At 46.2% G+C, this 25,149-nt stretch overlaps 79 non-coding genes across 79 annotated transcripts; all 79 read left to right on the forward strand.

Moving 5' to 3' along the window:
• The first annotated feature begins 101 nt into the window (after positions 1-101).
• LOC123437932 lies at positions 102-220 on the forward strand. Its single transcript, XR_006629094.1, has one exon. It is a non-coding gene; the product is annotated as a 5S ribosomal RNA (ribosomal RNA).
• Positions 221-402: 182 nt separating this feature from the next.
• LOC123435252 lies at positions 403-521 on the forward strand. Its single transcript, XR_006626509.1, has one exon. It is a non-coding gene; the product is annotated as a 5S ribosomal RNA (ribosomal RNA).
• A 191-nt stretch (positions 522-712) lies between these two features.
• On the forward strand, positions 713-831 carry LOC123437709. The gene has a single exon (XR_006628884.1). It is a non-coding gene; the product is annotated as a 5S ribosomal RNA (ribosomal RNA).
• Positions 832-1,013: 182 nt separating this feature from the next.
• Positions 1,014-1,132, forward strand: LOC123433365. The gene has a single exon (XR_006624882.1). It is a non-coding gene; the product is annotated as a 5S ribosomal RNA (ribosomal RNA).
• Positions 1,133-1,332: 200 nt separating this feature from the next.
• Positions 1,333-1,451, forward strand: LOC123433198. The gene has a single exon (XR_006624740.1). It is a non-coding gene; the product is annotated as a 5S ribosomal RNA (ribosomal RNA).
• Positions 1,452-1,639: 188 nt separating this feature from the next.
• Positions 1,640-1,758, forward strand: LOC123437347. The gene has a single exon (XR_006628532.1). It is a non-coding gene; the product is annotated as a 5S ribosomal RNA (ribosomal RNA).
• Positions 1,759-1,940: 182 nt separating this feature from the next.
• Positions 1,941-2,059, forward strand: LOC123434509. Its single transcript, XR_006625792.1, has one exon. It is a non-coding gene; the product is annotated as a 5S ribosomal RNA (ribosomal RNA).
• A 203-nt stretch (positions 2,060-2,262) lies between these two features.
• LOC123434510 lies at positions 2,263-2,381 on the forward strand. The gene has a single exon (XR_006625793.1). It is a non-coding gene; the product is annotated as a 5S ribosomal RNA (ribosomal RNA).
• Positions 2,382-2,560: 179 nt separating this feature from the next.
• On the forward strand, positions 2,561-2,679 carry LOC123434512. Its single transcript, XR_006625795.1, has one exon. It is a non-coding gene; the product is annotated as a 5S ribosomal RNA (ribosomal RNA).
• Positions 2,680-2,882: 203 nt separating this feature from the next.
• Positions 2,883-3,002, forward strand: LOC123432342. Its single transcript, XR_006623929.1, has one exon. It is a non-coding gene; the product is annotated as a 5S ribosomal RNA (ribosomal RNA).
• A 179-nt stretch (positions 3,003-3,181) lies between these two features.
• Positions 3,182-3,300, forward strand: LOC123434513. The gene has a single exon (XR_006625796.1). It is a non-coding gene; the product is annotated as a 5S ribosomal RNA (ribosomal RNA).
• A 182-nt stretch (positions 3,301-3,482) lies between these two features.
• On the forward strand, positions 3,483-3,601 carry LOC123431662. The gene has a single exon (XR_006623251.1). It is a non-coding gene; the product is annotated as a 5S ribosomal RNA (ribosomal RNA).
• Positions 3,602-3,792: 191 nt separating this feature from the next.
• On the forward strand, positions 3,793-3,911 carry LOC123431938. The gene has a single exon (XR_006623544.1). It is a non-coding gene; the product is annotated as a 5S ribosomal RNA (ribosomal RNA).
• Positions 3,912-4,114: 203 nt separating this feature from the next.
• On the forward strand, positions 4,115-4,233 carry LOC123434514. Its single transcript, XR_006625797.1, has one exon. It is a non-coding gene; the product is annotated as a 5S ribosomal RNA (ribosomal RNA).
• Positions 4,234-4,412: 179 nt separating this feature from the next.
• Positions 4,413-4,531, forward strand: LOC123434515. Its single transcript, XR_006625798.1, has one exon. It is a non-coding gene; the product is annotated as a 5S ribosomal RNA (ribosomal RNA).
• A 206-nt stretch (positions 4,532-4,737) lies between these two features.
• Positions 4,738-4,857, forward strand: LOC123437370. The gene has a single exon (XR_006628554.1). It is a non-coding gene; the product is annotated as a 5S ribosomal RNA (ribosomal RNA).
• Positions 4,858-5,270: 413 nt separating this feature from the next.
• Positions 5,271-5,390, forward strand: LOC123437371. The gene has a single exon (XR_006628555.1). It is a non-coding gene; the product is annotated as a 5S ribosomal RNA (ribosomal RNA).
• Positions 5,391-5,569: 179 nt separating this feature from the next.
• On the forward strand, positions 5,570-5,688 carry LOC123432480. Its single transcript, XR_006624059.1, has one exon. It is a non-coding gene; the product is annotated as a 5S ribosomal RNA (ribosomal RNA).
• A 179-nt stretch (positions 5,689-5,867) lies between these two features.
• LOC123437206 lies at positions 5,868-5,986 on the forward strand. The gene has a single exon (XR_006628399.1). It is a non-coding gene; the product is annotated as a 5S ribosomal RNA (ribosomal RNA).
• A 200-nt stretch (positions 5,987-6,186) lies between these two features.
• On the forward strand, positions 6,187-6,305 carry LOC123436796. The gene has a single exon (XR_006628006.1). It is a non-coding gene; the product is annotated as a 5S ribosomal RNA (ribosomal RNA).
• Positions 6,306-6,523: 218 nt separating this feature from the next.
• LOC123435162 lies at positions 6,524-6,642 on the forward strand. Its single transcript, XR_006626423.1, has one exon. It is a non-coding gene; the product is annotated as a 5S ribosomal RNA (ribosomal RNA).
• Positions 6,643-6,821: 179 nt separating this feature from the next.
• LOC123431907 lies at positions 6,822-6,940 on the forward strand. Its single transcript, XR_006623509.1, has one exon. It is a non-coding gene; the product is annotated as a 5S ribosomal RNA (ribosomal RNA).
• Positions 6,941-7,466: 526 nt separating this feature from the next.
• LOC123434516 lies at positions 7,467-7,585 on the forward strand. The gene has a single exon (XR_006625799.1). It is a non-coding gene; the product is annotated as a 5S ribosomal RNA (ribosomal RNA).
• A 179-nt stretch (positions 7,586-7,764) lies between these two features.
• Positions 7,765-7,883, forward strand: LOC123431663. Its single transcript, XR_006623252.1, has one exon. It is a non-coding gene; the product is annotated as a 5S ribosomal RNA (ribosomal RNA).
• A 319-nt stretch (positions 7,884-8,202) lies between these two features.
• On the forward strand, positions 8,203-8,321 carry LOC123431664. Its single transcript, XR_006623253.1, has one exon. It is a non-coding gene; the product is annotated as a 5S ribosomal RNA (ribosomal RNA).
• A 194-nt stretch (positions 8,322-8,515) lies between these two features.
• On the forward strand, positions 8,516-8,634 carry LOC123432649. The gene has a single exon (XR_006624221.1). It is a non-coding gene; the product is annotated as a 5S ribosomal RNA (ribosomal RNA).
• Positions 8,635-8,834: 200 nt separating this feature from the next.
• On the forward strand, positions 8,835-8,953 carry LOC123434517. Its single transcript, XR_006625800.1, has one exon. It is a non-coding gene; the product is annotated as a 5S ribosomal RNA (ribosomal RNA).
• A 179-nt stretch (positions 8,954-9,132) lies between these two features.
• Positions 9,133-9,251, forward strand: LOC123434518. Its single transcript, XR_006625801.1, has one exon. It is a non-coding gene; the product is annotated as a 5S ribosomal RNA (ribosomal RNA).
• Positions 9,252-9,445: 194 nt separating this feature from the next.
• On the forward strand, positions 9,446-9,565 carry LOC123437372. The gene has a single exon (XR_006628556.1). It is a non-coding gene; the product is annotated as a 5S ribosomal RNA (ribosomal RNA).
• A 179-nt stretch (positions 9,566-9,744) lies between these two features.
• Positions 9,745-9,863, forward strand: LOC123437549. The gene has a single exon (XR_006628723.1). It is a non-coding gene; the product is annotated as a 5S ribosomal RNA (ribosomal RNA).
• A 182-nt stretch (positions 9,864-10,045) lies between these two features.
• LOC123437307 lies at positions 10,046-10,164 on the forward strand. The gene has a single exon (XR_006628495.1). It is a non-coding gene; the product is annotated as a 5S ribosomal RNA (ribosomal RNA).
• Positions 10,165-10,346: 182 nt separating this feature from the next.
• On the forward strand, positions 10,347-10,465 carry LOC123436455. Its single transcript, XR_006627679.1, has one exon. It is a non-coding gene; the product is annotated as a 5S ribosomal RNA (ribosomal RNA).
• Positions 10,466-10,647: 182 nt separating this feature from the next.
• On the forward strand, positions 10,648-10,766 carry LOC123438472. Its single transcript, XR_006629612.1, has one exon. It is a non-coding gene; the product is annotated as a 5S ribosomal RNA (ribosomal RNA).
• A 182-nt stretch (positions 10,767-10,948) lies between these two features.
• Positions 10,949-11,067, forward strand: LOC123433092. Its single transcript, XR_006624646.1, has one exon. It is a non-coding gene; the product is annotated as a 5S ribosomal RNA (ribosomal RNA).
• Positions 11,068-11,279: 212 nt separating this feature from the next.
• On the forward strand, positions 11,280-11,398 carry LOC123437954. Its single transcript, XR_006629115.1, has one exon. It is a non-coding gene; the product is annotated as a 5S ribosomal RNA (ribosomal RNA).
• A 179-nt stretch (positions 11,399-11,577) lies between these two features.
• Positions 11,578-11,696, forward strand: LOC123437551. The gene has a single exon (XR_006628725.1). It is a non-coding gene; the product is annotated as a 5S ribosomal RNA (ribosomal RNA).
• A 182-nt stretch (positions 11,697-11,878) lies between these two features.
• Positions 11,879-11,997, forward strand: LOC123437308. Its single transcript, XR_006628496.1, has one exon. It is a non-coding gene; the product is annotated as a 5S ribosomal RNA (ribosomal RNA).
• Positions 11,998-12,176: 179 nt separating this feature from the next.
• LOC123436456 lies at positions 12,177-12,295 on the forward strand. The gene has a single exon (XR_006627680.1). It is a non-coding gene; the product is annotated as a 5S ribosomal RNA (ribosomal RNA).
• A 206-nt stretch (positions 12,296-12,501) lies between these two features.
• On the forward strand, positions 12,502-12,620 carry LOC123438473. The gene has a single exon (XR_006629613.1). It is a non-coding gene; the product is annotated as a 5S ribosomal RNA (ribosomal RNA).
• A 182-nt stretch (positions 12,621-12,802) lies between these two features.
• Positions 12,803-12,921, forward strand: LOC123433093. Its single transcript, XR_006624647.1, has one exon. It is a non-coding gene; the product is annotated as a 5S ribosomal RNA (ribosomal RNA).
• A 197-nt stretch (positions 12,922-13,118) lies between these two features.
• LOC123437955 lies at positions 13,119-13,237 on the forward strand. Its single transcript, XR_006629116.1, has one exon. It is a non-coding gene; the product is annotated as a 5S ribosomal RNA (ribosomal RNA).
• Positions 13,238-13,422: 185 nt separating this feature from the next.
• Positions 13,423-13,541, forward strand: LOC123437348. Its single transcript, XR_006628533.1, has one exon. It is a non-coding gene; the product is annotated as a 5S ribosomal RNA (ribosomal RNA).
• Positions 13,542-13,720: 179 nt separating this feature from the next.
• Positions 13,721-13,839, forward strand: LOC123437160. The gene has a single exon (XR_006628356.1). It is a non-coding gene; the product is annotated as a 5S ribosomal RNA (ribosomal RNA).
• A 191-nt stretch (positions 13,840-14,030) lies between these two features.
• On the forward strand, positions 14,031-14,150 carry LOC123437374. Its single transcript, XR_006628558.1, has one exon. It is a non-coding gene; the product is annotated as a 5S ribosomal RNA (ribosomal RNA).
• A 179-nt stretch (positions 14,151-14,329) lies between these two features.
• LOC123431857 lies at positions 14,330-14,448 on the forward strand. The gene has a single exon (XR_006623450.1). It is a non-coding gene; the product is annotated as a 5S ribosomal RNA (ribosomal RNA).
• A 179-nt stretch (positions 14,449-14,627) lies between these two features.
• Positions 14,628-14,746, forward strand: LOC123437499. Its single transcript, XR_006628676.1, has one exon. It is a non-coding gene; the product is annotated as a 5S ribosomal RNA (ribosomal RNA).
• Positions 14,747-14,946: 200 nt separating this feature from the next.
• Positions 14,947-15,065, forward strand: LOC123437238. Its single transcript, XR_006628430.1, has one exon. It is a non-coding gene; the product is annotated as a 5S ribosomal RNA (ribosomal RNA).
• Positions 15,066-15,262: 197 nt separating this feature from the next.
• On the forward strand, positions 15,263-15,381 carry LOC123435253. Its single transcript, XR_006626510.1, has one exon. It is a non-coding gene; the product is annotated as a 5S ribosomal RNA (ribosomal RNA).
• A 194-nt stretch (positions 15,382-15,575) lies between these two features.
• Positions 15,576-15,694, forward strand: LOC123437349. The gene has a single exon (XR_006628534.1). It is a non-coding gene; the product is annotated as a 5S ribosomal RNA (ribosomal RNA).
• A 218-nt stretch (positions 15,695-15,912) lies between these two features.
• On the forward strand, positions 15,913-16,031 carry LOC123434519. Its single transcript, XR_006625802.1, has one exon. It is a non-coding gene; the product is annotated as a 5S ribosomal RNA (ribosomal RNA).
• Positions 16,032-16,225: 194 nt separating this feature from the next.
• LOC123434520 lies at positions 16,226-16,344 on the forward strand. Its single transcript, XR_006625803.1, has one exon. It is a non-coding gene; the product is annotated as a 5S ribosomal RNA (ribosomal RNA).
• A 178-nt stretch (positions 16,345-16,522) lies between these two features.
• LOC123437600 lies at positions 16,523-16,641 on the forward strand. Its single transcript, XR_006628774.1, has one exon. It is a non-coding gene; the product is annotated as a 5S ribosomal RNA (ribosomal RNA).
• Positions 16,642-16,844: 203 nt separating this feature from the next.
• Positions 16,845-16,964, forward strand: LOC123437942. Its single transcript, XR_006629103.1, has one exon. It is a non-coding gene; the product is annotated as a 5S ribosomal RNA (ribosomal RNA).
• A 182-nt stretch (positions 16,965-17,146) lies between these two features.
• Positions 17,147-17,265, forward strand: LOC123438591. Its single transcript, XR_006629727.1, has one exon. It is a non-coding gene; the product is annotated as a 5S ribosomal RNA (ribosomal RNA).
• A 182-nt stretch (positions 17,266-17,447) lies between these two features.
• On the forward strand, positions 17,448-17,566 carry LOC123437500. The gene has a single exon (XR_006628677.1). It is a non-coding gene; the product is annotated as a 5S ribosomal RNA (ribosomal RNA).
• Positions 17,567-17,754: 188 nt separating this feature from the next.
• On the forward strand, positions 17,755-17,873 carry LOC123434521. Its single transcript, XR_006625804.1, has one exon. It is a non-coding gene; the product is annotated as a 5S ribosomal RNA (ribosomal RNA).
• A 182-nt stretch (positions 17,874-18,055) lies between these two features.
• On the forward strand, positions 18,056-18,174 carry LOC123437239. Its single transcript, XR_006628431.1, has one exon. It is a non-coding gene; the product is annotated as a 5S ribosomal RNA (ribosomal RNA).
• A 233-nt stretch (positions 18,175-18,407) lies between these two features.
• On the forward strand, positions 18,408-18,526 carry LOC123437642. The gene has a single exon (XR_006628817.1). It is a non-coding gene; the product is annotated as a 5S ribosomal RNA (ribosomal RNA).
• Positions 18,527-18,729: 203 nt separating this feature from the next.
• On the forward strand, positions 18,730-18,849 carry LOC123437375. Its single transcript, XR_006628559.1, has one exon. It is a non-coding gene; the product is annotated as a 5S ribosomal RNA (ribosomal RNA).
• Positions 18,850-19,028: 179 nt separating this feature from the next.
• LOC123432343 lies at positions 19,029-19,147 on the forward strand. Its single transcript, XR_006623930.1, has one exon. It is a non-coding gene; the product is annotated as a 5S ribosomal RNA (ribosomal RNA).
• Positions 19,148-19,329: 182 nt separating this feature from the next.
• Positions 19,330-19,448, forward strand: LOC123431567. Its single transcript, XR_006623158.1, has one exon. It is a non-coding gene; the product is annotated as a 5S ribosomal RNA (ribosomal RNA).
• A 194-nt stretch (positions 19,449-19,642) lies between these two features.
• On the forward strand, positions 19,643-19,761 carry LOC123436287. The gene has a single exon (XR_006627518.1). It is a non-coding gene; the product is annotated as a 5S ribosomal RNA (ribosomal RNA).
• Positions 19,762-19,943: 182 nt separating this feature from the next.
• LOC123437240 lies at positions 19,944-20,062 on the forward strand. Its single transcript, XR_006628432.1, has one exon. It is a non-coding gene; the product is annotated as a 5S ribosomal RNA (ribosomal RNA).
• Positions 20,063-20,277: 215 nt separating this feature from the next.
• Positions 20,278-20,396, forward strand: LOC123434523. Its single transcript, XR_006625806.1, has one exon. It is a non-coding gene; the product is annotated as a 5S ribosomal RNA (ribosomal RNA).
• A 182-nt stretch (positions 20,397-20,578) lies between these two features.
• LOC123432641 lies at positions 20,579-20,697 on the forward strand. Its single transcript, XR_006624214.1, has one exon. It is a non-coding gene; the product is annotated as a 5S ribosomal RNA (ribosomal RNA).
• Positions 20,698-20,909: 212 nt separating this feature from the next.
• On the forward strand, positions 20,910-21,028 carry LOC123437956. The gene has a single exon (XR_006629117.1). It is a non-coding gene; the product is annotated as a 5S ribosomal RNA (ribosomal RNA).
• A 197-nt stretch (positions 21,029-21,225) lies between these two features.
• Positions 21,226-21,344, forward strand: LOC123437351. Its single transcript, XR_006628536.1, has one exon. It is a non-coding gene; the product is annotated as a 5S ribosomal RNA (ribosomal RNA).
• Positions 21,345-21,526: 182 nt separating this feature from the next.
• LOC123437280 lies at positions 21,527-21,645 on the forward strand. The gene has a single exon (XR_006628469.1). It is a non-coding gene; the product is annotated as a 5S ribosomal RNA (ribosomal RNA).
• A 187-nt stretch (positions 21,646-21,832) lies between these two features.
• Positions 21,833-21,951, forward strand: LOC123437681. Its single transcript, XR_006628857.1, has one exon. It is a non-coding gene; the product is annotated as a 5S ribosomal RNA (ribosomal RNA).
• A 199-nt stretch (positions 21,952-22,150) lies between these two features.
• LOC123435278 lies at positions 22,151-22,269 on the forward strand. The gene has a single exon (XR_006626534.1). It is a non-coding gene; the product is annotated as a 5S ribosomal RNA (ribosomal RNA).
• Positions 22,270-22,448: 179 nt separating this feature from the next.
• LOC123432124 lies at positions 22,449-22,567 on the forward strand. Its single transcript, XR_006623722.1, has one exon. It is a non-coding gene; the product is annotated as a 5S ribosomal RNA (ribosomal RNA).
• Positions 22,568-22,761: 194 nt separating this feature from the next.
• Positions 22,762-22,880, forward strand: LOC123435254. The gene has a single exon (XR_006626511.1). It is a non-coding gene; the product is annotated as a 5S ribosomal RNA (ribosomal RNA).
• A 182-nt stretch (positions 22,881-23,062) lies between these two features.
• Positions 23,063-23,181, forward strand: LOC123432644. Its single transcript, XR_006624216.1, has one exon. It is a non-coding gene; the product is annotated as a 5S ribosomal RNA (ribosomal RNA).
• Positions 23,182-23,390: 209 nt separating this feature from the next.
• LOC123437958 lies at positions 23,391-23,509 on the forward strand. The gene has a single exon (XR_006629118.1). It is a non-coding gene; the product is annotated as a 5S ribosomal RNA (ribosomal RNA).
• A 191-nt stretch (positions 23,510-23,700) lies between these two features.
• On the forward strand, positions 23,701-23,819 carry LOC123431584. The gene has a single exon (XR_006623175.1). It is a non-coding gene; the product is annotated as a 5S ribosomal RNA (ribosomal RNA).
• Positions 23,820-24,001: 182 nt separating this feature from the next.
• Positions 24,002-24,120, forward strand: LOC123434524. Its single transcript, XR_006625807.1, has one exon. It is a non-coding gene; the product is annotated as a 5S ribosomal RNA (ribosomal RNA).
• A 187-nt stretch (positions 24,121-24,307) lies between these two features.
• On the forward strand, positions 24,308-24,426 carry LOC123437682. Its single transcript, XR_006628858.1, has one exon. It is a non-coding gene; the product is annotated as a 5S ribosomal RNA (ribosomal RNA).
• Positions 24,427-24,619: 193 nt separating this feature from the next.
• LOC123435279 lies at positions 24,620-24,738 on the forward strand. The gene has a single exon (XR_006626535.1). It is a non-coding gene; the product is annotated as a 5S ribosomal RNA (ribosomal RNA).
• Positions 24,739-24,917: 179 nt separating this feature from the next.
• On the forward strand, positions 24,918-25,036 carry LOC123437552. The gene has a single exon (XR_006628726.1). It is a non-coding gene; the product is annotated as a 5S ribosomal RNA (ribosomal RNA).
• Positions 25,037-25,149: the final 113 nt, after the last annotated feature.

A 25,149-nucleotide genomic window follows, 5' to 3' on the forward strand; every position in this document is an offset into this window, starting at 1 on the left:
TTACTGTGTGACTTTTCCCACCGCGCTTGACACCCAACGACTAGTAGTAGTAGTAGTAGTAGTAGGGGCAAGCATAAGGAACAAATAGATAGTTGCATGCCGGATGCGATCATACCAGCACTAAAGCACCGGATCCCATCAGAACTCCGAAGTTAAGCGTGCTTGGGCGAGAGTAGTACTAGGATGGGTGACCTCCTGGAAAGTCCTTGTGTTGCATTCCCCTTTTTAAATATATTTTTGCGCCACGTGACAAGGATGACGCGGGAGCGTGATCTATATGACCTCATTTTCTTATTTTTGACGATTACTGTGTGACTTTTCCCACCGCGCTTGACACCCAACGACTAGTAGTAGTAGTAGTAGTAGGGGCAAGCATAAGGAACAAATAGATAGTTGCATGTCGGATGCGATCATACCAGCACTAAAGCACCGGATCCCATCAGAACTCCGAAGTTAAGCGTGCTTGGGCGAGAGTAGTACTAGGATGGGTGACCTCCTGGGAAGTCCTTGTGTTGCATTCCCCTTTTTAAATATATTTTTGCGCCACGTGACAAGGATGACGCGGGACCGTGATCTATATGACCTCATTTTCTTATTTTTGACGATTACTGTGTGACTTTTCCCACCGCGCTTGACACCCAACCACTAGTAGTAGTAGTAGTAGTAGTAGTAGTAGGGGCAAGCATAAGGAACAAATAGATAGTTGCATGTCGGATGCGATCATAGCAGCACTAAAGCACCGGATCCCATCAGAACTCCGAAGTTAAGCGTGCTTGGGCGAGAGTAGTACTAGGATGGGTGACCTCCTGGGAAGTCCTCGTGTTGCATTCCCCTTTTTAAATATATTTTTGCGCCACGTGACAAGGATGACGAGGGAGCGTGATCTATATGACCTCATTTTCTTATTTTTGACGATTACTGTGTGACTTTTCCCACCGCGCTTGACACCCAACGACTAGTAATAGTAGTAGTAGTAGGGGCAAGCATAAGGAACAAATAGATAGTTGCATGTCGGATGCGATCATACCAGCACTAAAGCACCATATACCATCAGAACTTCGAAGTTAAGCGTGCTTGGGCGAGAGTAGTACTAGGATGGGTGACATCCTGGGAAGTCCTCGTGTTGCATTCCCCTTTTTAAATATATTTTTGCGCCACGTGACAAGGATGACGCGGGACCGTGATCTATATGACCTCATTTTCTTATTTTTGACGATTACTGTGTGACTTTTCCCACCGCGCTTGACACCCAACGACTAGTAGTAGTAGTAGTAGTAGTAGTAGTAGTAGTAGTAGGGGCAAGCATAAGGAACAAATAGATAGTTGCATGTCGGATGCGATCATACCAGCACTAAAGCATCGGATCCCATCAGAACTCCGAAGTTAAGCGTGCTTGGGCGATAGTAGCACTAGGATGGGTGACCTCCTAGGAAGTCCTCGTGTTGCATTCCCCTTCTTAAATATATTTTTGCGCCACGTGACAAGGATGACGCGGGACCGTGATCTATATGACCTCATTTTCTTATTTTTGACGATTACTGTGTGACTTTTCCCACCGCGCTTGACACCCAACGACTAGTAGTAGTAGTAGTAGTAGTAGTAGGGGCAAGCATAAGGAACAAATAGATAGTTGCATGTCGGATGCGATCATACCAGCACTAAAGCACCGGATCCCGTCAGAACTTCGAAGTTAAGCGTGCTTGGGCGAGAGTAGTACTAGGATGGGTGACCTCCTGGGAAGTCCTCGTGTTGCATTCCCCTTTTTAAATATATTTTTGCGCCACGTGACAAGGATGACGCGGGACCGTGATCTATATGACCTCATTTTCTTATTTTTGACGATTACTGTGTGACTTTTCCCACCGCGCTTGACACCCAACCACTAGTAGTAGTAGTAGTAGTAGGGGCAAGCATAAGGAACAAATAGATAGTTGCATGTCGGATGCGATCATACCAGCACTAAAGCACCGGATCCCATCAGAACTCCGAAGTTAAGCGTGCTTGGGCGAGAGTAGTACTAGGATGGGTGACCTCCTGGGAAGTCCTCGTGTTGCATTCCCCTTTTTAAATATATTTTTGCGCCACGTGACAAGGATGACGCGGGAGCGTGATCTATATGACCTCATTTTCTAATTTTTGACGATTACTGTGTGACTTTTCCCACCGCGCTTGACACCCAACGACTAGTAGTAGTCGTAGTAGTAGTAGTAGTAGTAGTAGTAGGAGGGGCAAGCATAAGGAACAAATAGATAGTTGCATGTCGGATGCGATCATACCAGCACTAAAGCACCGGATCCCATCAGAACTCCGAAGTTAAGCGTGCTTGGGCGAGAGTAGTACTAGGATGGGTGACCTCCTGGGAAGTCCTCGTGTTGCATTCCCCTTTTTAAATATATTTTTGCGCCACGTGACAAGGATGACGCGCGACCGTGATCTATATGACCTCATTTTCTTATTTTTGACGATTACTGTGTGACTTTTCCCACCGCGCTTGACACCCAACCACTAGTAGTAGTAGTAGTAGGGGCAAGCATAAGGAACAAATAGATAGTTGCATGTCGGATGCGATCATACCAGCACTAAAGCACCGGATCCCATCAGAACTCCGAAGTTAAGCGTGCTTGGGCGAGAGTAGTACTAGGATGGGTGACCTCCTGGGAAGTCCTCGTGTTGCATTCCCCTTTTTAAATATATTTTTGCGCCACGTGACAAGGACGAGGCGGGAGCGTGATCTATATGACCTCATTTTCTAATTTTTGACGATTACTGTGTGACTTTTCCCACCGCGCTTGACACCCAACGACTAGTAGTAGTAGTAGTAGTAGTAGTAGTAGTAGTAGTAGGAGGGGCAAGCATAAGGAACAAATAGATAGTTGCATGTCGGATGCGATCATACCACCACTAAAGCACCGGATCCCATCAGAACTCCGAAGTTAAGCGTGCTTGGGGCGAGAGTAGTACTAGGATGGGTGACCTCCTGGGAAGTCCTCGTGTTGCATTCCCCTTTTTAAATATATTTTTGCGCCACGTGACAAGGATGACGCGCGACCGTGATCTATATGACCTCATTTTCTTATTTTTGACGATTACTGTGTGACTTTTCCCACCGCGCTTGACACCCAACCACTAGTAGTAGCAGTAGTAGGGGCAAGCATAAGGAACAAATAGATAGTTGCATGTCGGATGCGATCATACCAGCACTAAAGCACCGGATCCCATCAGAACTCCGAAGTTAAGCGTGCTTGGGCGAGAGTAGTACTAGGATGGGTGACCTCCTGGGAAGTCCTCGTGTTGCATTCCCCTTTTTAAATATATTTTTGCGCCATGTGACAAGGATGACGCGGGACCGTGATCTATATGACCTCATTTTCTTATTTTTGACGATTACTGTGTGACTTTTTCCACCGCGCTTGACACCCAACCACTAGTAGTAGTAGTAGTAGTAGGGGCAAGCATAAGGAACAAATAGATAGTTGCATGTCGGATGCGATCATACCAGCACTAAAGCACCGGAACCCATCAGAACTTCGAAGTTAAGCGTGCTTGGGCGAGAGTAGTACTAGGATGGGTGACCTCCTGGGAAGTCCTTGTGTTGCATTCCCCTTTTTAAATATATTTTTGCGCCACGTGACAAGGATGACGCGGGAGCGTGATCTATATGACCTCATTTTCTTATTTTTGACGATTACTGTGTGACTTTTTCCACCGCGCTTGACACCCAACGACTAGTAGTAGTAGTAGTAGTAGTAGTAGTAGGGGCAAGCATAAGGAACAAATAGATAGTTGCATGTCGGATGCGATCATACCAGCACTAAAGCACCGGATCCCATCAGAACTCCGAAGTTAAGCGTGCTTGGGCTAGAGTAGTCCTAGGATGGGTGACCTCCTGGGAAGTCCTCGTGTTGCATTCCCCTTTTTAAATATATTTTTGCGCCACGTGACAAGGATGACGCGGGAGCGTGATCTATATGACCTCATTTTCTAATTTTTGACGATTACTGTGTGACTTTGCCCACCGCGCTTGACACCCAACGACTAGTAGTAGTCGTAGTAGTAGTAGTAGTAGTAGTAGTAGGAGGGGCAAGCATAAGGAACAAATAGATAGTTACATGTCGGATGCGATCATACCAGCACTAAAGCACCGGATCCCATCAGAACTCCGAAGTTAAGCGTGCTTGGGCGAGAGTAGTACTAGGATGGGTGACCTCCTGGGAAGTCCTCGTGTTGCATTCCCCTTTTTAAATATATTTTTGCGCCACGTGACAAGGATGACGCGCGACCGTGATCTATATGACCTCATTTTCTTATTTTTGACGATTACTGTGTGACTTTTCCCACCGCGCTTGACACCCAACCACTAGTAGTAGTAGTAGTAGGGGCAAGCATAAGGAACAAATAGATAGTTGCATGTCGGATGCGATCATACCAGCACTAAAGCACCGGATCCCATCAGAACTCCGAAGTTAAGCGTGCTTGGGCGAGAGTAGTACTAGGATGGGTGACCTCCTGGGAAGTCCTCGTGTTGCATTCCCCTTTTTAAATATATTTTTGCGCCACGTGACAAGGATGACGCGGGAGCGTGATCTATATGACCTCATTTTCTAATTTTTGACGATTACTGTGTGACTTTTCCCACCGCGCTTGACACCCAACGACTAGTAGTAGTAGTAGTAGTAGTAGTAGTAGTAGTAGTAGGAGGAGGGGCAAGCATAAGGAACAAATAGATAGTTGCTTGTCGGATGCGATCATACCAGCACTAAAGCACCGGATCCCATCAGAACTCCGAAGTTAAGCGTGCTTGGGGCGAGAGTAGTACTAGGATGGGTGACCTCCTGGGAAGTCCTCGTGTTGCATTCCCCTTTTTAAATATATTTTTGCGCCACGTGACAAGGATGACGCGCGACCGTGATCTATATGACCTCATTTTCTTATTTTTGACGATTACTGTGTGACTTTTCCCACCGCGCTTGACACCCAACTACTAGTAGTAGTAGTAGTAGGGGCAAGCATAAGGAACAAATAGATAGTTGCATGTCGGATGCGATCATACCAGCACTAAAGCACCGGATCCCATCAGAACTCCGATGACGCGGGAGCGTGATCTATATGACCTCATTTTCGAATTTTTGACGATTACTGTGTGACTTTTCGCACCGCGCTTGACGCCCAACGACTAGTAGTAGTAGTAGTAGTAGTAGTAGTAGTAGTAGTAGTAGTAGTAGTAGTAGTAGGAGGGGCAAGCATAAGGAACAAATAGATAGTTGCATGTCGGATGCGATCATACCAGCACTAAAGCACCGGATCCCATCAGAACTCCGAAGTTAAGCGTGCTTGGGGCGAGAGTAGTACTAGGATGGGTGACCTCCTGGGAAGTCCTCGTGTTGCATTCCCCTTTTTAAATATATTTTTGCGCCACGTGACAAGGATGACGCGCGACCGTGATCTATATGACCTCATTTTCTTATTTTTGACGATTACTGTGTGACTTTTCCCACCGGGCTTGACACCCAACTACTAGTAGTAGTAGTAGTAGGGGCAAGCATAAGGAACAAATAGATAGTTGCATGTCGTATGCCATCATACCAGCACTAAAGCACCGGATCCCATCAGAACTCCGAAGTTAAGCGTGCTTGGGCGAGAGTAGTACTAGGATGGGTGACCTCCTGGGAAGTCCTCATGTTGCATTCCCCTTTTTAAATATATTTTTGCGCCACGTGACAAGGATGACGCGGGAGCGTGATCTATATGTCCTCATTTTCTTATTTTTGACGATTACTGTGTGACTTTTCCCACCGCGCTTGACACCCAACGACTAGTAGTAGTAGTAGTAGGGGCAAGCATAAGGAACAAATAGATAGTTGCATGTCGGATGCGATCATACCAGCACTAAAGCACCGGATCCCATCAGAACTCCGAAGTTAAGCGTGCTTGGGCTAGAGTAGTACTAGGATGGGTGACCTCCTGGGAAGTCCTCGTGTTGCATTCCCCTTTTTAAATATATTTTTGCGCCACGTGACAAGGATGACGCGGGAGCGTGATCTATATGACCTCATTTTCTAATTTTTGACGATTACTGTGTGACTTTTCCCACCGCGCTTGACACCCAACGACTAGTAGTAGTCGTAGTAGTAGTACTAGTAGTAGTAGTAGGGGCAAGCATAAGGAACAAATAGATAGTTGCATGTCGGATGCGATCATACCAGCACTAAAGCACCGGATCCCATCAGAACTCCGAAGTTAAGCATGCTTGGGCGAGAGTAGTACTAGGATGGGTGACCTCCTGGGAAGTCCTCGTGTTGCATTCCCCTTCTTAAATATATTTTTGCGCCACGTGACAAGGATGACGCGGGACCGTGATCTATATGACCTCATTTTCTTATTTTTGACGATTACTGTGTGACTTTTCCCACCGCGCTTGACACCCAACGACTAGTAGTAGTAGTAGTAGTAGTAGTAGTAGTAGTAGTAGTAGTAGTAGTAGTAGTAGGGGCAAGCATAAGGAACAAATAGATAGTTGCATGTCGGATGTGATCATACCAGCACTAAAGCACCGGATCCCATCAGAACTCCGAAGTTAAGCGTGCTTGGGCGAGAGTAGTACTAGGATGGGTGACCTCCTGGGAAGTCCTCGTGTTGCATTCCCCTTTTTAAATATATTTTTGCGCCACGTGACAAGGATGACGAGGGAGCGTGATCTATATGACCTCATTTTCTTATTTTTGACGATTACTGTGTGAGTTTTCCCACCGCGCTTGACACCCAACGACTAGTAGTAGTAGTAGTAGGGGCAAGCATAAGGAACAAATAGATAGTTGCATGTCGGATGCGATCATACCAGCACTAAAGCACCATATCCCATCAGAACTTCGAAGTTAAGCGTGCTTGGGCGAGAGTAGTACTAGGATGGGTGACCTCCTGGGAAGTCCTCGTGTTGCATTCCCCTTTTTAAATATATTTTTGCGCCACGTGACAAGGATGACGCGGGACCGTGATCTATATGACCTCATTTTCTTATTTTTGACGATTACTGTGTGACTTTTCCCACCGCGCTTGACACCCAACCACTAGTAGTAGTAGTAGTAGTAGTAGGGGCAAGCATAAGGAACAAATAGATAGTTGCATGTCGGATGCGATCATACCAGCACTAAAGCACCGGATCCCATCAGAGGGAAGTCCTCGTGTTGCATTCCCCTTCTTAAATATATTTTTGCGCCACGTGACAAGGATGACGCGGGACCGTGATCTATATGACCTCATTTTCTTATTTTTGACGATTACTGTGTGACTTTTCCCACCGCGCTTGACACCCAACGACTAGTAGTAGTAGTAGTAGTAGTAGTAGTAGTAGTAGTAGTAGTAGTAGTAGTAGTAGTAGTAGTAGTAGTAGTAGTAGTAGTAGTAGTAGTAGTAGTAGTAGTAGTAGTAGTAGGGGGCAAGCATAAGGAACAAATAGATAGTTGCATGTCGGATGCGATCATACCAGCACTAAAGCACCGGATCCCATCAGAACTCCGAAGTTAAGCGTGCTTGGGCGAGAGTAGTACTAGGATGGGTGACCTCCTGGGAAGTCCTCGTGTTGCATTCCCCTTTTTAAATATATTTTTGCGCCACGTGACAAGGATGACGCGGGACCGTGATCTATATGACCTCATTTTCTTGTTTTTGACGATTACTGTGTGACTTTTTCCACCGCGCTTGACACCCAACCACTAGTAGTAGTAGTAGTAGGGGCAAGCATAAGGAACAAATAGATAGTTGCATGTCGGATGCGATCATACCAGCACTAAAGCACCGGAACCCATCAGAACTTCGAAGTTAAGCGTGCTTGGGCGAGAGTAGTACTAGGATGGGTGACCTCCTGGGAAGTCCTTGTGTTGCATTCCCCTTTTTAAATATATTTTTGCGCCACGTGACAAGGATGACGCGGGAGCGTGATCTATATGACCTCATTTTCTTATTTTTGACGATTACTGTGTGACTTTTCCCACCGCGCTTGACACCCAACCACTAGTAGTAGTACCCTTTTTAAATATATTTTTGCGCCACGTGACAAGGATGACGCGGGACCGTGATCTATATGACCTCATTTTCTTATTTTTGACGATTACTGTGTGACTTTTTCCACCGCGCTTGACACCCAACCACTAGTAGTAGTAGTAGTAGTAGGGGCAAGCATAAGGAACAAATAGATAGTTGCATGTCGGATGCGATCATACCAGCACTAAAGCACCGGAACCCATCAGAACTTCGAAGTTAAGCGTGCTTGGGCGAGAGTAGTACTAGGATGGGTGACCTCCTGGGAAGTCCTTGTGTTGCATTCCCCTTTTTAAATATATTTTTGCGCCACGTGACAAGGATGACGCGGGAGCGTGATCTATATGACCTCATTTTCTTATTTTTGACGATTACTGTGTGACTTTTCCCACCGCGCTTGACACCCAACGACTAGTAGTAGTAGTAGTAGTAGTAGTAGTAGTAGGGGCAAGCATAAGGAACAAATAGATAGTTGCATGTCGGATGCGATCATACCAGCACTAAAGCACCGGATCCCATCAGAACTCCGAAGTTAAGCGTGCTTGGGCTAGAGTAGTCCTAGGATGGGTGACCTCCTGGGAAGTCCTCGTGTTGTATTCCCCTTTTTAAATATATTTTTGCGCCACGTGACAAGGATGACGCGGGAGCGTGATCTATATGACCTCATTTTCTAATTTTTGACGATTACTGTGTGACTTTTCCCACCGCGCTTGACACCCAACGACTAGTAGTAGTCGTAGTAGTAGTAGTACTAGGAGGAGGAGGGGCAAGCATAAGGAACAAATAGATAGTTGCATGTCGGATGCGATCATACCAGCACTAAAGCACCGGATCCCATCAGAACTCCGAAGTTAAGCGTGCTTGGGCGAGAGTAGTACTAGGATGGGTGACCTCCTGGGAAGTCCTCGTGTTGCATTCCCCTTTTTAAATATATTTTTGCGCCACGTGACAAGGATGACGCGCGACCGTGATCTATATGACCTCATTTTCTTATTTTTGACGATTACTGTGTGACTTTTCCCACCGCGCTTGACACCCAACCACTAGTAGTAGTAGTAGTTGGGGCAAGCATAAGGAACAAATAGATAGTTGCATGTCGGATGCGATCATACCAGCACTAAAGCACCGGATCCCATCAGAACTCCGAAGTTAAGCGTGCTTGGGCGAGAGTAGTACTAGGATGGGTGACCTCCTGGGAAGTCCTCGTGTTGCATTCCCCTTTTTAAATATATTTTTGCGCCACGTGACAAGGATGACGCGGGAGCGTGATCTATATGACCTCATTTTCTAATTTTTGACGATTACTGTGTGACTTTTCCCACCGCGCTTGACACCCAACGACTAGTAGTAGTAGTAGTAGTAGTAGTAGTAGGAGGGGCAAGCATAAGGAACAAATAGATAGTTGCATGTCGGATGCGATCATACCAGCACTAAAGCACCGGATCCCATCAGAACTCCGAAGTTAAGCGTGCTTGGGGCGAGAGTAGTACTAGGATGGGTGACCTCCTGGGAAGTCCTCGTGTTGCATTCCCCTTTTTAAATATATTTTTGCGCCACGTGACAAGGATGACGCGCGACCGTGATCTATATGACCTCATTTTCTTATTTTTGACGATTACTGTGTGACTTTTCCCACCGCGCTTGACACCCAACCACTAGTAGTAGTAGTAGTAGGGGCAAGCATAAGGAACAAATAGATAGTTGCATGTCGGATGCGATCATACCAGCACTAAAGCACCGGATCCCATCAGAACTCCGAAGTTAAGCGTGCTTGGGCGAGAGTAGTACTAGGATGGGTGACCTCCTGGGAAGTCCTCATGTTGCATTCCCCTTTTTAAATATATTTTTGCGCCACGTGACAAGGATGACGCGGGAGCGTGATCTATATGTCCTCATTTTCTTATTTTTGACGATTACTGTGTGACTTTTCCCACCGCGCTTGACACCCAACGACTAGTAGTAGTAGTAGTAGTAGGGGCAAGCATAAGGAACAAATAGATAGTTGCATGCCGGATGCGATCATATCAGCACTAAAGCACCGGATCCCATCAGAACTCCGAAGTTAAGCGTGCTTGGGCGAGAGTAGTACTAGGATGGGTGACCTCCTGGGAAGTCCTTGTGTTGCATTCCCCTTTTTAAATATATTTTTGCGCCACGTGACAAGGATGACGCGGGAGCGTGATCTATATGACCTCATTTTCTTATTTTTGACGATTACTGTGTGACTTTTCCCACCGCGCTTGACACCCAACGACTAGTAGTAGTAGTAGTAGTAGGGGCAAGCATAAGGAACAAATAGATAGTTGCATGTCGGATGCGATCATACCAGCACTAAAGCACCGGATCCCATCAGAACTCCGAAGTTAAGCGTGCATGGGCGAGAGTAGTACTAGGATGGGTGACCTCCTGGGAAGTCCTTGTGTTGCATTCCCCTTTTTAAATATATTTTTGCGCCACGTGACAAGGATGACGCGGGACCGTGATCTATATGACCTCATTTTCTTATTTTTGACGATTACTGTGTGACTTTTCCCACCGCGCTTGACACCCAACCACTAGTAGTAGTAGTAGTAGTAGGGGCAAGCATAAGGAACAAATAGATAGTTGCATGTCGGATGTGATCATACGAGCACTAAAGCACCGGATCCCATCAGAACTCCGAAGTTAAGCGTGCTTGGGCGAGAGTAGTACTAGGATGGGTGACCTCCTGGGAAGTCCTCGTGTTGCATTCCCCTTTTTAAATATATTTTTGCGCCACGTGACAAGGATGACGAGGGAGCGTGATCTATATGACCTCATTTTCTTATTTTTGACGATTACTGTGTGACTTTTCCCACCGCGCTTGACACCCAACGACTAGTAATAGTAGTAGTAGTAGGGGCAAGCATAAGGAACAAATAGATAGTTGCATGTCGGATGCGATCATACCAGCACTAAAGCACCATATCCCATCAGAACTTCGAAGTTAAGCGTGCTTGGGCGAGAGTAGTACTAGGATGGGTGACATCCTGGGAAGTCCTCGTGTTGCATTCCCCTTTTTAAATATATTTTTGCGCCACGTGACAAGGATGACGCGGGACCGTGATCTATATGACCTCATTTTCTTATTTTTGACGATTACTGTGTGACTTTTCCCACCGCGCTTGACACCCAACGACTAGTAGTAGTAGTAGTAGTAGTAGTAGTAGTAGTAGTAGTAGTAGTAGTAGGGGCAAGCATAAGGAACAAATAGATAGTTGCATGTCGGATGCGATCATACCAGCACTAAAGCATCGGATCCCATCAGAACTCCGAAGTTAAGCGTGCTTGGGCGAGAGTAGTACTAGGATGGGTGTCCTCCTGGGAAGTCCTCGTGTTGCATTCCCCTTTTTAAATATATTTTTGCGCCACGTGACAAGGATGACGCGCGACCGTGATCTATATGACCTCATTTTCTTATTTTTGACGATTACTGTGTGACTTTTCCCACCGCGCTTGACACCCAACCACTAGTAGTAGTAGTAGTAGGGGCAAGCATAAGGAACAAATAGATAGTTGCATGTCGGATGCGATCATACCAGCACTAAAGCACCGGATCCCATCAGAACTCCGAAGTTAAGCGTGCTTGGGCGAGAGTAGTACTAGGATGGGTGACCTCCTGGGAAGTCCTCATGTTGCATTCCCCTTTTTAAATATATTTTTGCGCCACGTGACAAGGATGACGCGGGAGCGTGATCTATATGTCCTCATTTTCTTATTTTTGACGATTACTGTGTGACTTTTCCCACCGCGCTTGACACCCAACGACTAGTAGTAGTAGTAGTAGTAGGGGCAAGCATAAGGAACAAATAGATAGTTGCATGCCGGATGCGATCATATCAGCACTAAAGCACCGGATCCCATCAGAACTCCGAAGTTAAGCGTGCTTGGGCGAGAGTAGTACTAGGATGGGTGACCTCCTGGGAAGTCCTTGTGTTGCATTCCCCTTTTTAAATATATTTTTGCGCCACGTGACAAGGATGACGCGGGAGCGTGATCTATATGACCTCATTTTCTTATTTTTGACGATTACTGTGTGACTTTTCCCACCGCGCTTGACACCCAACGACTAGTAGTAGTAGTAGTAGGGGCAAGCATAAGGAACAAATAGATAGTTGCATGTCGGATGCGATCATACCAGCACTAAAGCACCGGATCCCATCAGAACTCCGAAGTTAAGCGTGCATGGGCGAGAGTAGTACTAGGATGGGTGACCTCCTGGGAAGTCCTTGTGTTGCATTCCCCTTTTTAAATATATTTTTGCGCCACGTGACAAGGATGACGCGGGACCGTGATCTATATGACCTCATTTTCTTATTTTTGACGATTACTGTGTGACTTTTCCCACCGCGCTTGACACCCAACCACTAGTAGTAGTAGTAGTAGTAGTAGTAGTAGTAGTAGTAGTAGTAGGGGCAAGCATAAGGAACAAATAGATAGTTGCATGTTGGATGTGATCATACGAGCACTAAAGCACCGGATCCCATCAGAACTCCGAAGTTAAGCGTGCTTGGGCGAGAGTAGTACTAGGATGGGTGACCTCCTGGGAAGTCCTCGTGTTGCATTCCCCTTTTTAAATATATTTTTGCGCCACGTGACAAGGATGACGAGGGAGCGTGATCTATATGACCTCATTTTCTTATTTTTGACGATTACTGTGTGACTTTTCCCACCGCGCTTGACACCCAACGACTAGTAATAGTAGTAGTAGTAGGGGCAAGCATAAGGAACAAATAGATAGTTGCATGTCGGATGCGATCATACCAGCACTAAAGCACCATATCCCATCAGAACTTCGAAGTTAAGCGTGCTTGGGCGAGAGTAGTACTAGGATGGGTGACATCCTGGGAAGTCCTCGTGTTGCATTCCCCTTTTTAAATATATTTTTGCGCCACGTGACAAGGATGACGCGGGACCGTGATCTATATGACCTCATTTTCTTATTTTTGACGATTACTGTGTGACTTTTCCCACCGCGCTTGACACCCAACGACTAGTAGTAGTAGTAGTAGTAGTAGTAGTAGTAGTAGGGGCAAGCATAAGGAACAAATAGATAGTTGCATGTCGGATGCGATCATACCAGCACTAAAGCATCGGATCCCATCAGAACTCCGAAGTTAAGCGTGCTTGGGCGAGAGTAGTACTAGGATGGGTGTCCTCCTGGGAAGTCCTCGTGTTGCATTCCCCTTCTTAAATATATTTTTGCGCCACGTGACAAGGATGACGCGGGACCGTGATCTATATGACCTCATTTTCTTATTTTTGACGATTACTGTGTGACTTTTCCCACCGCGCTTGACACCCAACGACTAGTAGTAGTAGTAGTAGTAGTAGGGGCAAGCATAAGGAACAAATAGATAGTTGCATGTCGGATGCGATCATACCAGCACTAAAGCACCGGATCCCGTCAGAACTTCGAAGTTAAGCGTGCTTGGGCGAGAGTAGTACTAGGATGGGTGACCTCCTGGGAAGTCCTCGTGTTGCATTCCCCTTTTTAAATATATTTTTGCGCCACGTGACAAGGATGACGCGGGATCGTGATCTATATGACCTCATTTTCTTATTTTTGACGATTACTGTGTGACTTTTCCCACCGCGCTTGACACCCAACCACTAGTAGTAGTAGTAGTAGGGGCAAGCATAAGGAACAAATAGATAGTTGCATGTCGGATGCGATCATACCAGCACTAAAGAACCGGATCCCATCAGAACTCCGAAGTTAAGCGTGCTTGGGCGAGAGTAGTACTAGGATGGGTGACCTCCTGGGAAGTCCTCGTGTTGCATTCCCCTTTTTAAATATATTTTTGCGCCACGTGACAAGGATGACGCGGGAGCGTGATCTATATGACCTCATTTTCTTATTTTTGACGATTACTGTGTGACTTTTCCCACCGCGCTTGAAACCCAACGACTAGTAGTAGTAGTGGTAGTAGTAGTAGTAGGGGCAAGCATAAGGAACAAATAGATAGTTGCATGTCGGATGCGATCATACCAGCACTAAAGCACCGGATCCCATCAGAACTCCGAAGTTAAGCGTGCTTGGGGCGAGAGTAGTACTAGGATGGGTGACCTCCTGGGAAGTCCTCGTGTTGCATTCCCCTTTTTAAATATATTTTTGCGCCACGTGACAAGGATGACGCGCGACCGTGATCTATATGACCTCATTTTCTTATTTTTGACGATTACTGTGTGACTTTTCCCACCGCGCTTGACACCCAACCACTAGTAGTAGTAGTAGTAGGGGCAAGCATAAGGAACAAATAGATAGTTGCATGTCGGATGCGATCATACCAGCACTAAAGCACCGGATCCCATCAGAACTCTGAAGTTAAGCGTGCTTGGGCGAGAGTAGTACTAGGATGGGTGACCTCGTGGGAAGTCCTCATGTTGCATTCCCCTTTTTAAATATATTTTTGCGCCACGTGACAAGGATGACGCGGGAGCGTGATCTATATGTCCTCATTTTCTTATTTTTGACGATTACTGTGTGACTTTTCCCACCGCGCTTGACACCCAACGACTAGTAGTAGTAGTAGTAGGGGCAAGCATAAGGAACAAATAGATAGTTGCATGTCGGATGCGATCATACCAGCACTAAAGCACCGGATCCCATCAGAACTCCGAAGTTAAGCGTGCTTGGGTGAGAGTAGTACTAGGATGGGTGACCTCCTGGGAAGTCCTTGTGTTGCATTCCCCTTTTTAAATATATTTTTGCGCCACGTGACAAGGATGACGCGGGAGCGTGATCTATATGACCTCATTTTCTTATTTTTGACGATTACTGTGTGACTTTTCCCACCGCGCTTGACACCCAACGACTAGTAGTAGTAGTAGTAGTAGTAGTAGTAGTAGTAGTAGGGGCATGCATAAGGAACAAATAGATAGTTGCATGTCGGATGCGATCATACCAGCACTAAAGCACCGGATCCCATGAGAACTCCGAAGTTAAGCGTGCTTGGGCGAGAGTAGTACTAGGATGGGTGACCTCCTGGGAAGTCCTTGTGTTGCATTCCCCTTTTTAAATATATTTTTGCGCCACGTGACAAGGATGACGCGGGACCGTGATCTATATGACCTCATTTTCTTATTTTTGACGATTACTGTGTGACTTTTCCCACCGCGCTTGACACCCAACCACTAGTAGTAGTAGTAGTAGTAGTAGTAGTAGTAGTAGGGGCAGGCATAAGGAACAAATAGATAGTTGCATGTCGGATGCGATCATACCAGCACTAAAGCACCGGATCCCATCAGAACTCCGAAGTTAAGCGTGCTTGGGCGAGAGTAGTACTAGGATGGGTGACCTCCTGGGAAGTCCTTGTGTTGCATTCCCCTTCTTAAATATATTTTTGCGCCACGTGACAAGGATGACGCGGGACCGTGATCTATATGACCTCATTTTCTTATTTTTGACGATTACTGTGTGACTTTTCCCACCGCGCTTGACACCCAACGACTAGTAGTAGTAGTAGTAGTAGTAGTAGTAGTAGGGGCAAGCATAAGGAACAAATAGATAGTTGCATGTCGGATGCGATCATACCAGCACTAAAGCACCGGATCCCGTCAGAACTTCGAAGTTAAGCGTGCTTGGGCGAGAGTAGTACTAGGATGGGTGACCTCCTGGGAAGTCCTCGTGTTGCATTCCCCTTTTTAAATATATTTTTGCGCCACGTGACAAGGATGACGCGGGACCGTGATCTATATGACCTCATTTTCTTATTTTTGACGATTACTGTGTGACTTTTCCCACCGCGCTTGACACCCAACCACTAGTAGTAGTAGTAGTAGTAGTAGTAGTAGTAGTAGTAGTAGTAGTAGTAGTAGTAGGGGCAAGCATAAGGAACAAATAGATAGTTGCATGTCGGATGCGATCATACCAGCACTAAAGCACCGGATCCCATCAGAACTCCGAAGTTAAGCGTGCTTGGGCGAGAGTAGTACTAGGATGGGTGACCTCCTGGGAAGTCCTCGTGTTGCATTCCCCTTTTTAAATATATTTTTGCGCCACGTGACAAGGATGACGCGGGAGCGTGATCTATATGACCTCATTTTCTAATTTTTGACGATTACTGTGTGACTTTTCCCACCGCGCTTGACACCCAACGACTAGTAGTAGTCGTAGTAGTAGTAGTAGTAGGAGGGGCAAGCATAAGGAACAAATAGATAGTTGCATGTCGGATGCGATCATACCAGCACTAAAGCACCGGATCCCATCAGAACTCCGAAGTTAAGCGTGCTTGGGCGAGAGTAGTACTAGGATGGGTGACCTCCTGGGAAGTCCTCGTGTTGCATTCCCTTTTTAAATATATTTTTGCGCCACGTGACAAGGATGACGCGCGACCGTGATCTATATGACCTCATTTTCTTATTTTTCACGATTACTGTGTGACTTTTCCCACCGCGCTTGACACCCAACCACTAGTAGTAGTAGTAGTAGGGGCAAGCATAAGGAACAAATAGATAGTTGCATGTCGGATGCGATCATACGAGCACTAAAGCACCGGATCCCATCAGAACTCCGAAGTTAAGCGTGCTTGGGCGAGAGTAGTACTAGGATGGGTGACCTCCTGGGAAGTCCTCGTGTTGCATTCCCCTTTTTAAATATATTTTTGCGCCACGTGACAAGGATGACGCGGGAGCGTGATCTATATGACCACATTTTCTATTTTTTGACGATTACTGTGTGACTTTTCCCACCGCGCTTGACACCCAACGACTAGTAGTAGTAGTAGTAGTAGTAGTAGTAGTAGTAGTAGGAGGGGCAAGCATAAGGAACAAATAGATAGTTGCATGTCGGATGCGATCATACCAGCACTAAAGCACCGGATCCCATCAGAACTCCGAAGTTAAGCGTGCTTGGGGCGAGAGTAGTACTAGGATGGGTGACCTCCTGGGAAGTCCCCGTGTTGCATTCCCCTTTTTAAATATATTTTTGCGCCACGTGACAAGGATGACGCGCGACCGTGATCTATATGACCTCATTTTCTTATTTTTGACGATTACTGTGTGACTTTTCCCACCGCGCTTGACACCCAACCACTAGTAGTAGTAGTAGTAGTAGGGGCAAGCATAAGGAACAAATAGATAGTTGCATGTCGGATGCGATCATACCAGCACTAAAGCACCGGATCCCATTAGAACTCCGAAGTTAAGCGTGCTTGGGCGAGAGTAGTACTAGGATGGGTGACCTCTTGGGAAGTCCTCATGTTGCATTCCCCTTTTTAAATATATTTTTGCGCCACGTGACAAGGATGACGCGGGAGCGTGATCTATATGTCCTCATTTTCTTATTTTTGACGATTACTGTGTGACTTTTCCCACCGCGCTTGACACGCAACGACTAGTAGTAGTAGTAGTAGTAGGGGCAAGCATAAGGAACAAATAGATAGTTGCATGTCGGATGCGATCATACCAGCACTAAAGCACCGGATCCCATCAGAACTCCGAAGTTAAGCGTGCTTGGGTGAGAGTAGTACTAGGATGGGTGACCTCCTGGGAAGTCCTTGTGTTGCATTCCCCTTTTTAAATATATTTTTGCGCCACGTGACAAGGATGACGCGGGAGCGTGATCTATATGACCTCATTTTCTTATTTTTGACGATTACTGTGTGACATTTCCCACCGCGCTTGACACCCAACAACTAGTAGTAGTAGTAGTAGTAGTAGTAGGGGCAAGCATAAGGAACAGATAGATAGTTGCATGTCGGATGCGATCATACCAGCACTAAAGCACCGGATCCCATCAGAACTCCGAAGTTAAGCGTGCTTGGGCGAGAGTAGTACTAGGATGGGTGACCTCCTGGGAAGTCCTCGTGTTGCATTCCCCTTTTTAAATATATTTTTGCGCCACGTGACAAGGATGACGCGGGACCGTGATCTATATGACCTCATTTTCTTATTTTTGACGATTACTGTGTGACTTTTCCCACCGCGCTTGACACCCAACCACTAGTAGTAGTAGTAGTAGTAGGGGCAAGCATAAGGAACAAATAGATAGTTGCATGTCGGATGCGATCATACCAGCACTAAAGCACCGGATCCCATGAGAACTCCGAAGTTAAGCGTGCTTGGGCGAGAGTAGTACTAGGATGGGTGACCTCCTGGGAAGTCCTTGTGTTGCATTCCCCTTTTTAAATATATTTTTGCGCCACGTGACAAGGATGACGCGGGACCGTGATCTATATGACCTCATTTTCTTATTTTTGACGATTACTGTGTGACTTTTCCCACCGCGCTTGACACCCAACCACTAGTAGTAGTAGTAGTCGTAGTAGTAGTAGTAGTAGTAGTAGTAGTAGTAGTAGTAGTAGTAGTAGTAGTAGGGGCAAGCATAAGGAACAAATAGATAGTTGCATGTCGGATGCGATCATACCAGCACTAAAGCACCGGATCCCATCAAAACTCCGAAGTTAAGCGTGCTTGGGCGAGAGTAGTACTAGGATGGGTGACCTCCTGGGAAGTCCTCGTGTTGCATTCCCCTTTTTAAATATATTTTTGCGCCACGTGACAAGGATGATGCGGGAGCGTGATCTATATGACCTCATTTTCTAATTTTTGACGATTACTGTGTGACTTTTCCCACCGCGCTTGACACCCAACGACTAGTAGTAGTAGTAGTAGTAGTAGTAGTAGTAGGAGGAGGAGGGGCAAGCATAAGGAACAAATAGATAGTTGCATGTCGGATGCGATCATACCAGCACTAAAGCACCGGATCCCATCAGAACTCCGAAGTTAAGCGTGCTTGGGGCGAGAGTAGTACTAGGATGGGTGACCTCCTGGGAAGTCCTCGTGTTGCATTCCCCTTTTTAAATATATTTTTGCGCCACGTGACAAGGATGACGCGCGACCGTGATCTATATGACCTCATTTTCTTATTTTTGACGATTACTGTGTGACTTTTCCCACCGCGCTTGACACCCAACCACTATTAGTAGTAGTAGTAGGGGCAAGCATAAGGAACAAATAGATAGTTGCATGTCGGATGCGATCATACCAGCACTAAAGCACCGGATCCCATCAGAACTCCGAAGTTAAGCGTGCTTGGGCGAGAGTAGTACTAGGATGGGTGACCTCCTGGGAAGTCATCATGTTGCATTCCCCTTTTTAAATATATTTTTGCGCCACGTGACAAGGATGACGCGGGAGCGTGATCTATATGTCCTCATTTTCTTATTTTTGACGATTACTGTGTGACTTTTCCCACCGCGCTTGACACCCAACGACTAGTAGTAGTAGTAGTAGTAGGGGCAAGCATAAGGAACAAATAGATAGTTGCATGTCAGATGCGATCATACCAGCACTAAAGCACCGGATCCCATCAGAACTCCGAAGTTAAGCGTGCTTGGGTGAGAGTAGTACTAGGATGGGTGACCTCCTGGGAAGTCCTTGTGTTGCATTCCCCTTTTTAAATATATTTTTGCGCCACGTGACAAGGATGACGCGGGAGCGTGATCTATATGACCTCATTTTCTTATTTTTGACGATTACTGTGTGACTTTTCCCACCGCGCTTGACACCCAACAACTAGTAGTAGTAGTAGTAGTAGTAGTAGTAGTAGGGGCAAGCATAAGGAACAAATAGATAGTTGCATGTCGGATGCGATCATACCAGCACTAAAGCACCGGATCCCATCAGAACTCCGAAGTTAAGCGTGCTTGGGCGAGAGTAGTACTAGGATGGGTGACCTCCTCGGAAGTCCTCGTGTTGCATTCCCCTTTTTAAATATATTTTTGCGCCACGTGACAAGGATGACGCGGGAGCGTGATCTATATGACCTCATTTTCTTCTTTTTGACGATTACTGTGTGACTTTTCCCACCGCGCTTGACACCCAACGACTAGTAGTAGTAGTAGTAGTAGGGGCAAGCATAAGGAACAAATAGATAGTTGCATGTCGGATGCGATCATACCAGCACTAAAGCACCGGATCCCATGAGAACTCCGAAGTTAAGCGTGCTTGGGCGAGAGTAGTACTAGGATGGGTGACCTCCTGGGAAGTCCTTGTGTTGCATTCCCCTTTTTAAATATATTTTTGCGCCACGTGACAAGGATGACGCGGGACCGTGATCTATATGACCTCATTTTCTTATTTTTGACGATTACTGTGTGACTTTTCCCACCGCGCTTGACACCCAACCACTAGTAGTAGTAGTAGTCGTAGTAGTAGTAGTAGTAGTAGTAGTAGTAGTAGTAGGGGCAAGCATAAGGAACAAATAGATAGTTGCATGTCGGATGCGATCATACCAGCACTAAAGCACCGGATCCCATCAGAACTCCGAAGTTAAGCGTGCTTGGGCGAGAGTAGTACTAGGATGGGTGACCTCCTGGGAAGTCCTCGTGTTGCATTCCCCTTTTTAAATATATTTTTGCGCCACGTGACAAGGATGACGAGGGAGCGTGATCTATATGACCTCATTTTCTTATTTTTGACGATTACTGTGTGACTTTTCCCACCGCGCTTGACACCCAACGACTAGTAGTAGTAGTAGTAGTAGGGGCAAGCATAAGGAACAAATAGATAGTTGCATGTCGGATGCGATCATACCAGCACTAAAGCACCATATCCCATCAGAACTTCGAAGTTAAGCGTGCTTGGGCGAGAGTAGTACTAGGATGGGTGACCTCCTCGGAAGTCCTCGTGTTGCATTCCCCTTTTTAAATATATTTTTGCGCCACGTGACAAGGATGACGCGGGACCGTGATCTATATGACCTCATTTTCTTATTTTTGACGATTACTGTGTGACTTTTCCCACCGCGCTTGACACCCAACGACTAGTAGTAGTAGTAGTAGTAGTAGTAGTAGTAGTAGTAGTAGTAGTAGTAGGGGCAAGCAAAAGGAACAAATAGATAGTTGCATGTCGGATGCGATCATACCAGCACTAAAGCATCGGATCCCATCAGAACTCCGAAGTTAAGCGTGCTTGGGCGAGAGTAGTACTAGGATGGGTGTCCTCCTGGGAAGTCCTCGTGTTGCATTCCCCTTCTTAAATATATTTTTGCGCCACGTGACAAGGATGACGCGGGACCGTGATCTATATGACCTCATTTTCTTATTTTTGACGATTACTGTGTGACTTTTCCCACCGCGCTTGACACCCAACGACTAGTAGTAGTAGTAGTAGTAGTAGTAGTAGTAGTAGGGGCAAGCATAAGGAACAAATAGATAGTTGCATGTCGGATGCGATCATACCAGCACTAAAGCACCGGATCCCGTCAGAACTTCGAAGTTAAGCGTGCTTGGGCGAGAGTAGTACTAGGATGGGTGACCTCCTGGGAAGTCCTCGTGTTGCATTCCCCTTTTTAAATATATTTTTGCGCCACGTGACAAGGATGACGCGGGACCGTGATCTATATGACCTCATTTTCTTATTTTTGACGATTACTGTGTGACTTTTCCCACCGCGCTTGACACCCAACCACTAGTAGTAGTAGTAGTAGTAGGGGCAAGCATAAGGAACAAATAGATAGTTGCATGTCGGATGCGATCATACCAGCACTAAAGCACCGGATCCCATCAGAACTCCGAAGTTAAGCATGCTTGGGCGAGAGTAGTACTAGGATGGGTGACCTCTTGGGAAGTCCTCGTGTTGCATTCCCCTTTTTAAATATATTTTTGCGCCACGTGACAAGGATGACGCGGGAGCGTGATCTATATGACCTCATTTTCTTATTTTTGACGATTACTGTGTGACTTTCCCACCGCGCTTGACACCCAACGACTAGTAGTAGTAGTAGTAGTAGTAGTAGGGGCAAGCATAAGGAACAAATAGATAGTTGCATGTCGGATGCGATCATACCAGCACTAAAGCACCGGATCCCATGAGAACTCCGAAGTTAAGCGTGCTTGGGCGAGAGTAGTACTAGGATGGGTGACCTCGTGGGAAGTCCTTGTGTTGCATTCCCCTTTTTAAATATATTTTTGCGCCACGTGACAAGGATGACGCGGGAGCGTGATCTATATGACCTCATTTTCTAATTTTTGACGATTACTGTGTGACTTTTCCCACCGCGCTTGACACCCAACGACTAGTAGTAGTAGTAGTAGTAGTAGTAGTAGTAGTAGGAGGGCAAGCATAAGGAACAAATAGATAGTTGCATGTCGGATGCGATCATACCAGCACTAAAGCACCGGATCCCATCAGAACTCCGAAGTTAAGCGTGCTTGGGCGAGAGTAGTACTAGAATGGGTGACCTCCTGGGAAGTCCTCGTGTTGCATTCCCCTTTTTAAATATATTTTTGCGCCACGTGACAAGGATGACGCGGGACCGTGATCTATATGACCTCATTTTCTTATTTTTGACGATTACTGTGTGACTTTTCCCACCGCGCTTGACACCCAACCACTAGTAGTAGTAGTAGTAGGGGCAAGCATAAGGAACAAATAGATAGTTGCATGTCGGATGCGATCATACCAGCACTAAAGCACCGGATCCCATCAGAACTCCGAAGTTAAGCGTGCTTGGGCTAGAGTAGTACTAGGATGGGTGACCTCCTGGGAAGTCCTCATGTTGCATTCCCCTTTTTAAATATATTTTTGCGCCACGTGACAAGGATGACGCGGGAGCGTGATCTATATGACCTCATTTTCTTATTTTTGACGATTACTGTGTGACTTTTCCCACCGCGCTTGACACCCAACGACTAGTAGTAGTAGTAGTAGTAGTAGTAGTAGTAGGGGCAAGCATAAGGAACAAATAGATAGTTGCATGTCGGATGCGATCATACCAGCACTAAAGCACCGGATCCCATCAGAACTCCGAAGTTAAGCGTGCTTGGGCGAGAGTAGTACTAGGATGGGTGACCTCCTGGGAAGTCCTTGTGTTGCATTCCCCTTTTTAAATATATTTTTGCGCCACGTGACAAGGATGACGAGGGAGCGTGATCTATATGACCTCATTTTCTTATTTTTGACGATTACTGTGTGACTTTTCCCACCGCGCTTGACACCCAACGACTAGTAGTAGTAGTAGTAGTAGGGGCAAGCATAAGGAACAAATAGATAGTTGCATGTCGGATGCGATCATACCAGCACTAAAGCACCATATCCCATCAGAACTTCGAAGTTAAGCGTGCTTGGGCGAGAGTAGTACTAGGATGGGTGACCTCCTCGGAAGTCCTCGTGTTGCATTCCCCTTTTTAAATATATTTTTGCGCCACGTGACAAGGATGACGCGGGACCGTGATCTATATGACCTCATTTTCTTATTTTTGACGATTACTGTGTGACTTTTCCCACCGCGCTTGACACCCAACGACTAGTAGTAGTAGTAGTAGTAGTAGTAGTAGTAGTAGTAGTAGTAGTAGGGGCAAGCATAAGGAACAAATAGATAGTTGCATGTCGGATGCGATCATACCAGCACTAAAGCATCGGATCCCATCAGAACTCCGAAGTTAAGCGTGCTTGGGCGAGAGTAGTACTAGGATGGGTGTCCTCCTGGGAAGTCCTCGTGTTGCATTCCCCTTCTTAAATATATTTTTGCGCCACGTGACAAGGATGACGCGGGACCGTGATCTATATGACCTCATTTTCTTATTTTTGACGATTACTGTGTGACTTTTCCCACCGCGCTTGACACCCAACGACTAGTAGTAGTAGTAGTAGTAGTAGTAGTAGGGGCAAGCATAAGGAACAAATAGATAGTTGCATGTCGGATGCGATCATACCAGCACTAAAGCACCGGATCCCGTCAGAACTTCGAAGTTAAGCGTGCTTGGGCGAGAGTAGTACTAGGATGGGTGACCTCCTCGGAAGTCCTCGTGTTGCATTCCCCTTTTTAAATATATTTTTGCGCCACGTGACAAGGATGACGCGGGACCGTGATCTATATGACCTCATTTTCTTATTTTTGACGATTACTGTGTGACTTTTCCCACCGCGCTTGACACCCAACCACTAGTAGTAGTAGTAGTAGTAGGGGCAAGCATAAGGAACAAATAGATAGTTGCATGTCGGATGCGATCATACCAGCACTAAAGCACCGGATCCCATCAGAACTCCGAAGTTAAGCGTGCTTGGGCGAGAGTAGTACTAGGATGGGTGACCTCCTGGGAAGTCCTCGTGTTGCATTCCCCTTTTTAAATATATTTTTGCGCCACGTGACAAGGATGACGCGGGAGCGTGATCTATATGACCTCATTTTCTTATTTTTGACGATTATTGTGTGACTTTCCCACCGCGCTTGACACCCAACGACTAGTAGTAGTAGTAGTAGTAGTAGTAGGGGCAAGCATAAGGAACAAATAGATAGTTGCATGTCGGATGCGATCATACCAGCACTAAAGCACCGGATCCCATGAGAACTCCGAAGTTAAGCGTGCTTGGGCGAGAGTAGTACTAGGATGGGTGACCTCGTGGGAAGTCCTTGTGTTGCATTCCCCTTTTTAAATATATTTTTGCGCCACGTGACAAGGATGACGCGGGAGCGTGATCTATATGACCTCATTTTCTAATTTTTGACGATTACTGTGTGACTTTTCCCACCGCGCTTGACACCCAACGACTAGTAGTTGTAGTAGTAGTAGTAGTAGTAGGAGGGCAAGCATAAGGAACAAATAGATAGTTGCATGTCGGATGCGATCATACCAGCACTAAAGCACCGGATCCCATCAGAACTCCGAAGTTAAGCGTGCTTGGGCGAGAGTAGTACTAGAATGGGTGACCTCCTGGGAAGTCCTCGTGTTGCATTCCCCTTTTTAAATATATTTTTGCGCCACGTGACAAGGATGACGCGGGACCGTGATCTATATGACCTCATTTTCTTATTTTTGACGATTACTGTGTGACTTTTCCCACCGCGCTTGACACCCAACCACTAGTAGTAGTAGTAGTAGGGGCAAGCATAAGGAACAAATAGATAGTTGCATGTCGGATGCGATCATACCAGCACTAAAGCACCGGATCCCATCAGAACTCCGAAGTTAAGCGTGCTTGGGCGAGAGTAGTACTAGGATGGGTGACCTCCTGGGAAGTCCTCATGTTGCATTCCCCTTTTTAAATATATTTTTGCGCCACGTGACAAGGATGACGCGGGAGCGTGATCTATATGACCTCATTTTCTTATTTTTGACGATTACTGTGTGACTTTTCCCACCGCGCTTG

The sequence above is a fragment of the Hordeum vulgare genome, chromosome 2H, assembly GCF_904849725.1.
Source record: "Hordeum vulgare subsp. vulgare chromosome 2H, MorexV3_pseudomolecules_assembly, whole genome shotgun sequence".
Taxonomy (NCBI): domain Eukaryota; kingdom Viridiplantae; phylum Streptophyta; class Magnoliopsida; order Poales; family Poaceae; genus Hordeum; species Hordeum vulgare.